This window comes from Leopardus geoffroyi, chromosome B4 (genome assembly GCF_018350155.1).
Source record: "Leopardus geoffroyi isolate Oge1 chromosome B4, O.geoffroyi_Oge1_pat1.0, whole genome shotgun sequence".
Taxonomy (NCBI): Eukaryota; Metazoa; Chordata; class Mammalia; order Carnivora; family Felidae; genus Leopardus; species Leopardus geoffroyi.
In genome coordinates, this window is record NC_059341.1 from 74,958,826 (window position 1) to 74,968,070 (window position 9,245).

At 47.9% G+C, this 9,245-nt stretch overlaps 1 long non-coding RNA gene across 1 annotated transcript; it reads left to right on the top strand.

The window, feature by feature from the left end:
- Positions 1–270: 270 nt before the first annotated feature.
- On the top strand, positions 271–4,995 carry LOC123591055. The gene is made up of 3 exons (XR_006709094.1): positions 271–544; positions 955–1,104; positions 3,979–4,995. It is a non-coding gene; the product is annotated as an uncharacterized LOC123591055 (long non-coding RNA).
- The last annotated feature ends 4,250 nt before the right edge of the window (positions 4,996–9,245 follow it).

The window sequence follows — 9,245 nt, forward strand, 5'->3', positions numbered from 1 at the left end:
CTGGCAAAGCGGGGCATATGGTACCCTCCTCATGTTTCAGCTAAAGAAACCCTGACCCGGAGTACCAAGTGCCTTACCAGGTCCCACAGCTTACGAGGTGACAGGACGCAAAGGCAGGTCTGTGTGACTCCAAAATCCATGCTCTTTCTAGTGCCTTTGTCTTAAGTACTGGGCACAGTGGGAGGAGGTGGGAGGGCAGAGGGTAGAAGCGGAGGGCGTGAGGGTGTGACTGATCTGGTTATATCCACCTGCTTAACCAGGTCAGCCTCACTTCCACAGGCTGCCACCGTCACTGCTTATTCTGCAACTCCCCAAACTCCAGACCACACAGAGCCCATGATGGGACACAGTCAACCTGTGCTCACTAATGATGGACTTTTCATGTAAGCTTTCTGGGGGGAAAGAAAGAGAAAATAAGAAAAGAGCAGACTGAAAGACGCTTGGGGATAACAAGGGAATCTAAAGAGAGTCACCAGAGAAACCAGACTAATGAACGCAGGAGGCTTCCCAGAGGACCCTGGGTTTTGCTGTCCAGGAACCACAAGTAAGAAAGGGGGGAAATACATACTTTTAGCAGAAAGCATGATGATTTTTCAACCTGTGAGACAATCTCATAACCCAACCAACGGTTTCAAGGAATTATTCACCACTGCATATGCAGATGAATTTACATAATAAGGCTTCTCCTTATTTGCCATAAGATACGAAAATACATCTGACTTCCACAGGCTATGTTGTCTGAAAGCAGTTGTTTTTTAAAGAAATGTTTGACTCATGCATTTTCACTAACATGCCTTGATTGTATCTAAAGAAATATGAAATGAAATGACAAGTACTTCCACTGAAAAAAAAAAAACAAGCAAAAAAGCAGTCACTCCCAAGGGGCATCTTATATGTCAGCTCAGACTATGCAGCTTGTGATTGATGTAAATGTGTTCTTCACCCCATAAACAGATATTCACTTCACTCGACTTCATGGCCCAGCACCTCCATTCTGTGAGAGACATGATTATTTCAGCAATGAAACCTACCAAATGTTAAAAATGACTCACAAGGCAGCGAGCGGCATGGAGATTGGATTGTGAGAGCTTTGGGATGGAAAAGGTCGGTAAAGAAAACACTAGAAAGATTGGGAGAAAGGAGAGCGGCTGCAGAAACCTGCAGGTGGAGTCCGGGTGGGCTCAGGGCTTCGGAAAAGGGACTGGGGAGGAAGTGGTTTTCTGTTTGTCTGCCGGCTACAGGTTCTGACGGTTAGGCACCTGCTTATCTGTCCCCTTCTCCAGTAAGTCTCTGAGGTCCCTGAAAAGCCAACACTGAGAGTGGAGAGGCAGCTACACAAATACCCCCAGTTTTTAAACAAGCTCAAAACTATTTAAAACCTGATGCTTCTGTTGCCTCTACTCCCTAGCTTTTACTTCTACCTTTTCGTGTGGTTACATCTTCATGTTTTCTTCTTTTGAAAGGTATCCGAGCCTCTCTCGAAACTGCTCTGATGAGCTCTGTTTGATGCATTTCTCTTCTCCCTCTGTGCTCAGGGAGGTAAAGCACCAGGCAAGGCTGGCTGGCTCGCCATTCGCTAATGCTGTGACCCAGATTGTGTCTGTTTGGTTTAATAAACAGGGAGAGCTTTAGCCTCAGGGTGGTGATACATCTAAGGCTGCATCGAACCCCTAGTTTGTTTATGAGGGATGTTTTTGCCTGCAGTAAAATGTAGGCATCAGCTTTTGATTTCTTTGGAGTTTATTGAATGGACCAAGGTTCAGGAAAATTTTTTAGACTCTTCAAAAATATTCACAAAGATGTTATCTCTGTCTCTTAACATACTTAGGAAGAGGTGTAAATTGCTTCCCCTTTTAAACTTGCCAATGTCTGTCCCCTTCTGATTACTAACTGGAAGGAAAAGATAGTGCCCAGCAGCACTTAGTGCAGAGAGAGCACTCAGCAAGCCTTCTTGATTTAGCCTGATAATGTTGCAGCATATTTATGCACCTGCAGTAGTAACTAAGTATTATTTATTGAGCACTTACAATGTACCACGCTCAGAGCTGAGCACTTCACATTCATTAACTCATTTAAACTTCATAAGTACACTATGAGATTGATATCACTATCTATGATGGATATCCAAGAACACATATCTATTAAGTAGAATGAAAACTTGCATCTGCCCTACTCCACACAGACCAGAGTTATTCTAGGAGTGCATAAGACTATAGATTCTAGATCACTTTAACTATTGGAATGATGGGGTTCCAGACATGCTACCCTAAAATGTGGCACCTTGGCATATCCAATATTTTAAGCTGAAGGAGTTTGAGCAGGAAGGCCACCATGATCTTCCTTCCATCCTTCTGGAAACAGGTCATAAAACCCTCTTGTGGGAGGTGCCCTCCCCTGTCACTGGAGGCAAGGAGCACCCTTATCTCTGAAAAAGGGACCTGGAGAGAAATCCTAACAAGCAAGCCTCCCTAGGTTTTCCCAGCTTCCTACACTTACCTCCTACACCTCACTCTAACATAGTCCTCCATGGCTGTTCACTCTTCATCACATCTAATGTAAAAATACTCAGATCTAGCTGATTCTTTGGGCCTTCCTCTCCTTACGAAGTCTCCCATGTCACGTGAGAATTATCTTCAATAAATTTGTATGATTTTCCCCTTGTCAGTTCAAGTTTTGGACCCAGCCAGGGACCCTAAGAAGGTGGAGAAAAACTTCCCCCCTGCTGCAGGGATCAGCACAGCACCATGAAGCAAAGCACTCTCTATCTTTCAGACAAAGAAACTGAAGCTCCAAGAGTTTAAATGACTTGCTCTAAGTAAGGGGGCCAGACATAAGGGGAGAAAAACACAGGATACCTAGTTCAATTTATTCCAGGTAATAACAAATAATGTTTTAGTATAAGTATGTCCCCAACATTATTCATTATCTGAAATTCACATTTTTTAAATATTGTTTTAATGTGTATTTATTTTTGAAAGAAAGACAGAGACAGAGACAATGTGAGCAGGGGAAGAGCAGAGAGAGAGGGAGACACAGAATCCAAAGCAGCTCCAGGCTCTGAGCTGGCAGCACAGAGCCCAACATGCGGCTCGAACCCACAAGCCATGAGATCATGACCTGAGCCAAAGTCAGATGCTTAACTGACTGAGCCACTCAGGTGCCCCTGAAATTCACATTTAATGGAGTGTCCTGTATTTTTGTGGCAATCTTAGCCTACAGATGTGGTACTGATGTGAGGCAGTGTTGGACCGTAAGAGCCCCTAAGCCCAGGGCTCTTTCCATCACCCTGAGGAAAAGGGCCTAAAATCCCTACCAGATTTGCAAATCATCCTAGCAAATTGCCTCTATCAGCTACTCAAACAGCCATGTAAACTACTATCTGTCACGATAGCTAAATTGACCTTGTATTAGGTATGAACCTCAACCTATATACCCTGGTGTCAAAAATTATAACTTTATTTTTTATAACTCAACTTAGTTTCTATTTTATTTATTTTTTATTTTGTTTAATGTTTATTTATTTTTGGGAGAGAGAGACAGAGAGTGAGCAGGGGAGGGGCAGAGAGAGTGAGACACAGACTCTGAAGCAGGCCCCAGGCTCTGAGCCGTCAGCACGGAGCCTGACCGGAGCTCGAACCCACGAACCATGAGATCCTGACCTGAGCTGAATTCGGACGCTCAACCGGCTAAGCCACCCAGGCGCCCCACTTGGTTTCTGTTTTAAATCTTCCTTCTCCTGGGAAAGTGGAAGCACTCCTTCTTGATGCTTTCCCTGGGATGTGCCGCTGTGAGACAATAGAAAATAGAAAATATTGGCCTCTGCCCCTGTTCTTGGCACAGAGCTCCTAAAACCCTCGTGGATACCTGAGTGATAAAAGCACTTTTGTTCTAATAGTTGGTCTTTGACCCCAGTTCCTAACACAGATGTCCTAAATTCCATGAAATTTTCTGAGTAATAATGTCTTTTGTTCTAAACAGGTGACTTTTGGTGGACTCCTCGATGGCTCCTGGATGGGTCCAGTCCCCAGAAAGACCAAGCCATGATGAGAAGCTCGGAATTTTCAGCCCTCTCCCACCACCACCGCCCCCCCCCCCATTTTCCAGAAAGGGGAGAGGGGCTGGATACGCAGTTAATAATTGATCGTGCCTACGCCCCAAGGTATGGAGTTAGGAGAGCTTCTAGGTGGGTGAACACATCCACGTCACATACTAGGAGGGTGACACAGCCCAATCCACAGGAACAGAAGTTTCTGCGCTCAGGATTCTCCCAGACCTCACCCTAGGTGCCTCTTCATCTGGCTGTTCATCTGTGTCCTTTAGCACATCCATTATTATATAGTAAACAGGTAAACATAAGTAAGTGTTTTCTGGAGTGCTGTCAGCTGTTCTAGGAAACAATCAAATCCAAGGCGGAGGACGTCATGGGAACCTCTGATGTGTAGCCAAGTCAGACAGAAGGTGTGGGTCACCCGGAGACCTATTACGTGCAGTGCCGTCTGAAGTAGGGGCAGTCTCAGGCAACTGAGCCCTCAGCCTGTGAGATAGGGTGCTACCTGGAGGTAGATGGTGTCGGAGAATTGCTTGGTGCAGAAACCTGGCCGCACCTGGTGTCAGAAGTACTGTGAGTGTGACAGTTGCGTGACAGAGGAGGAGACACGCGGGAGGACAAGTGCAGACTTCCTGCTCGGCCACAGCTCTGGAATCTCACAGTGCCAGGCTGCCGTGGGACAGGGTTTCCTCTGATGACCGAGTTGTCCGCTCGCAACGGGGTACTGCCTACAAGACCCTTCGAGTCCCGTGGCCCTGGTGCTGCAGTGACATGGGGCGCAGGCCTTTGGGACCAAATTGCCTAATTGCCTAAATGTGGAAGAGTCAGAAGTGAATTCCAGGAGAAAAAACACACATATATCCATTAGCATCTTACGATATTCTCCCGCCTTACATTACAACATAATGTCCGAGCTATGCTTTTGCAAATAAACTATTTACACGTTATGAATTCCTCATTTGATACACTGCTGTCTACAACTCTGTCATTAAAATTAATATAATCGGCTTAACACATTGCAGCCAGACCGACTTCCTGAAGGCAGATTCATCAGATTAGTTCGGAGCTCAGATCCCTCCAAAGGCTCCCCTTTGTCTCTGGAACGTAGTCCGGGCTCCTGGGTTTGGCGCCGGAGAACGTTCACAACCTATTCCCTTCTGTTTTCATCTCTGGCTTCCACAACCTGACACGGCCGGTCACATCTGATGGGCCGGTGCCCATCAGAGCACCACCCCCTGAAGTGTTGCCCTGCCCCCCTGCTGCCTCTCCACACCTGTCAAGCATAACTCTTGGGTTCATACCCTGAAAAGGCGGACCTACGCCAGCCGACTCCATCTTGTTCTGTGTCCTCCACCTTGAGTGACTATGTCCCCGACATACCCTCTTTCCGGGAAAATGGCAGAAACCTCAGACCACGCCTCCTCCCCTTGAGTAACCTCCCACTCACCCGTCCAAACTTCCCGATCAAAACACGCCCAGAGACCTGCAGACCAGGACTCCAACCCTTCCCCAGCCAATCAGCTGAGGCCACGACCCTTCCCCAGCCAATCAGCTGAGGCCACGACCCTTCCCCAGCCAATCGGCTGAGGCCACAGCCATTACCTCACCAACTGCCCCTAGACCCCTATAAAACCTTTGTGCTTTTGAAACTCGCTCTCTGGGGCGCCTAGGTGGCTCAGTTGGTTAAGTGTCCGACTTCAGCTCAGGTCAACTCGCTCTCTCTCCCCGGCATCTCACCACTGCATCGGTGCAGGTAGGAGATTGAGCTCGGGCTAGCTCGAATAAAGGCTCTTTTGCTTTTGCATCAGACTCGGCTCCCTGGTGGTCTTTGGGGATCACGAATTCTGGGCATAACAACCCCACTACCCACAATGACGCCAGCCTGTGCCGACCCATTGTGGCCCACATCAACCAGCTCTCCCTTCAGCCACCTCACTTGGTGTCCCCTTTAAAACCTCCAAGAAGGTCACCTTGGCGGAGGGGGGCCAGGGATCACATGTGTGGGCACACAGAGTTGTCAACTAACACATCCAAGTTTCCTTGCTTTGCACTGGAACTGCACCACCTCAAGATAGTAAGGTGATGTCATAAATGTGAATGGCTGACCAAGTCCTGGATCAAGAAAAAGTGAGACCATATGTTTTCACTCATATGTGGATCCTGAGAAACTTAACAGAAGACCAGGGGGGAGGGAAAGGGGCGGGGGAAGTTACAGAGAGGGAAGGAGGCAAACCATAAGAGACTCTTAAATACTGAGAACAAACTGAGAGTTGATGGGGGATGGGAGGGAGGGGAAAGTGGGTGATGGGCATGGAGGAGGGCACCTGTTGGGATGAGCACTGGGTGTTGTATGGAAACCAATTTGACAATAAATTATATAAAAATAACAAAAATTAAAAAGACTATCTTTTCTTCATTGCAAAAAACAAAAAAAGTGGGGCGCCTGGGTGGCGCAGTCGGTTAAGCGTCCGACTTCAGCCAGGTCACGATCTCGCGGTCCGTGAGTTCGAGCCCCGCGTCCGGCTCTGGACTGATGGCTCAGAGCCTGGAGCCTGTTTCCGATTCTGTGTCTCCCTCTCTCTCTGCCCCTCCCCCGTTCATGCTCTGTCTCTCTCTGTCCCAAAAATAAATAAACGTTGAAAAAAAAAAATTTTTTTTTAAATAAAAAAAAAAAACAAAAAAAGAAAAGAAAAAGAAAAAGTGAGAAAGCAAGGTTTGTTAGAAAAGGCTAAGAAAAGAAGAGATTCACTGAGATATAACAGGCACTGGGAAGACTGTCCCACCCGTCCAACACACCCTTCATCTCACAGTTGAGGAAATACCTTCTGCCAGCCCCTACCCCCCAGAGACAAGGTTCTTCCTGCCCCATGAAAGGTGGAAAACCCACCTGCTGAGAAGCTTACCAAAACTCATGGGCATAATTGGTGACAACCCAGAAACGTACTAAATGTGTGAATGGAGGACCCCAAAACAGATACTCTGGGAAAGGCATTGAGGAAGAGAGAGAGTCTGCCCAACTCTGGAAGGAAGTTTGTCCTTCCAGGCCTTCACTCTTCAGATCTCCCAGCGGAGCACCATTTATCAGTGACTTCCTCCACAAAGCTGTAAGTGGACGAACACTTTTAGTTATTGTTTCCTCCTTTGGACACGTCAAGAACAAAACTGCTTTTTCTAAGCAGAGGTTTCACCTGAAATGCACCATCTTCCCAGGTGGCTGGAGAAAGACCCATCTTTGGACGAGAACCCAAAACTCAGTGGGAAGTCCCTACTGGAGAGGCAGCATTAGCATTTTCCCTTGGCCTTGAACTTGAAGAACTGAAAGTGGCAAGGAGGCTAGGTACTTACATCTGGGAAAGCAGATTGTGGCATCAGAGAAGAAGGCAGGTGCCCTCTGCATGGAGGCAGTCAGCTGCTGGGACTAGGGGACTCCAGAAGGGACAGCAGAGTGCTGCAGGCTACCCAGATGTCACGACCCCCGGACTGTGCAAGCTGAACTTTGTCTGCCTCCAATATCTGCTTCATTTGTGTTCTATGTTTGCTCTTAGAATTTGGTAAAGTCAGGGGCTCCTGGGTGGCTCAGTCGGTTAAGCAGCCGACTTCGGCTCAGGTCATGATCTCGCGGTCCGTGAGTTCAAGCCCCGCGTCGGGTTCTGTGCTGACAGCTCAGAGGCTGGAGCCTGTTTCAGATTCTGTGTCTCCCTCTCTCTGACCCTCCCCCATTCATGCTCTGTCTCTCTCTGTCTCAAAAATAAATAAACGTTAAAAAAAAAAAAAAAAAAGAATTTGGTAAAGTCCTCTTGAAAATGTCAGTATGCCCAAGATCTGAGGGGAACTGAAGAAAGAAGTTTCTATCTGTTTGTGGACCTGAATTTTCAAGCGTAATCGTCCAACCCTGGGAGCCAGGCCCAGGGGTGGCCGTGGCCATCTAGGACAAGTACTCCAAGGGAAAACCAAGTCACAGGCCCTTGGTCCTGCCACACGCCCCCATCTGGCAGGTCCCTTCAGCCCTGTGAGGGAGACCTCCGCACACCTGGCCTACAGGAGCATCGCCCAGCCCCTAGCTCTACCCACAGGGGTTACTGAAAATAGCAACAGACCTCAGCACTGTTAACAGCTGGCCTTCGGCAAGATTCTCAATCCAGTATGTAAATCTTTCAACACCCATTTCTTCCCCCTTACCCCTACAGATCTCTCGCTTGCTATTTATTACATGTCACTCTTTGTTGAGAGTCTATCTACTCATGCAAAAAAAAAAAAAAAAAAGAGCCAGACGAGCATGAAAGGCAGAACTTCAGAGCTGTCCTTGGGACTCTGGCTTCAGAGCCTGTTGGGGACAGGGCCTGGAATTACTGGTGGACCAGGGCTTAGTTTCAAGACACCACTGGTGTCACCAGCTGAACAATAAATATCCCCATGGCAAGAAAACGAGAAACACTAACCCTCAGACATGCAGAGCCTGGGGGAGCCCAGACCACAGCAGGAGCCCGAGAGCCTCCTTTTCTGGAGGAGTCTTCACTACCATTCCAAAAATAGGAGCCAGAAGCCAGAGGGCTCCCTAGCGGAGTGGAGATTTAATTTAGATAGCGCATGCAGAAGGAAGCATGAAATCGGAATTGACATAGATAAAGGGCTAGTATGTTTCTTCCTATACGTGACCCAGACTCTAAATGAGAGAAGGTGATCTCAGCCACATCAGATTTTTAAAGCCACTCACTGGCATCGCTAACCACCGTGAGCTTGCTGCTAGAGGGCTGCTGCCTCCCCTCTAAGAAGGAACAGGATTCCCGAGCTGCGGGGAAGTTAGACAAGAGGCTACTGGGGGCAAGGTGAACCCGAGTAAGGTCCTTCTGTTACCATGATGCCCGTGAGGACCGTCATCATGGATGCCTCTCCTTCCAATTGGTCTGCTGATTTGGGTCAGGGGCATAATCGGCCGGATAGAGCTCCCCTGTCTGAAACGGGTCCCACACTAGACGTCATTGAGGCAGCCTGCCCTCCACCTCCGCCTCAGCCTGCACGTTTTATTACCTTCTCATTAGATTCACTCCCGGTAATAATAAAATACAACACTTGTCACTAAGTTGCAAACCCAATGCCGAGCACTTCAGATGACCCCCAAGATGAGGCGGGAAGAGAGTTCCAGGCAAGGGCCTCAGGCATGTCTGAGCAACAGAAAGGAGGCTCAAGCGGCTGGAGT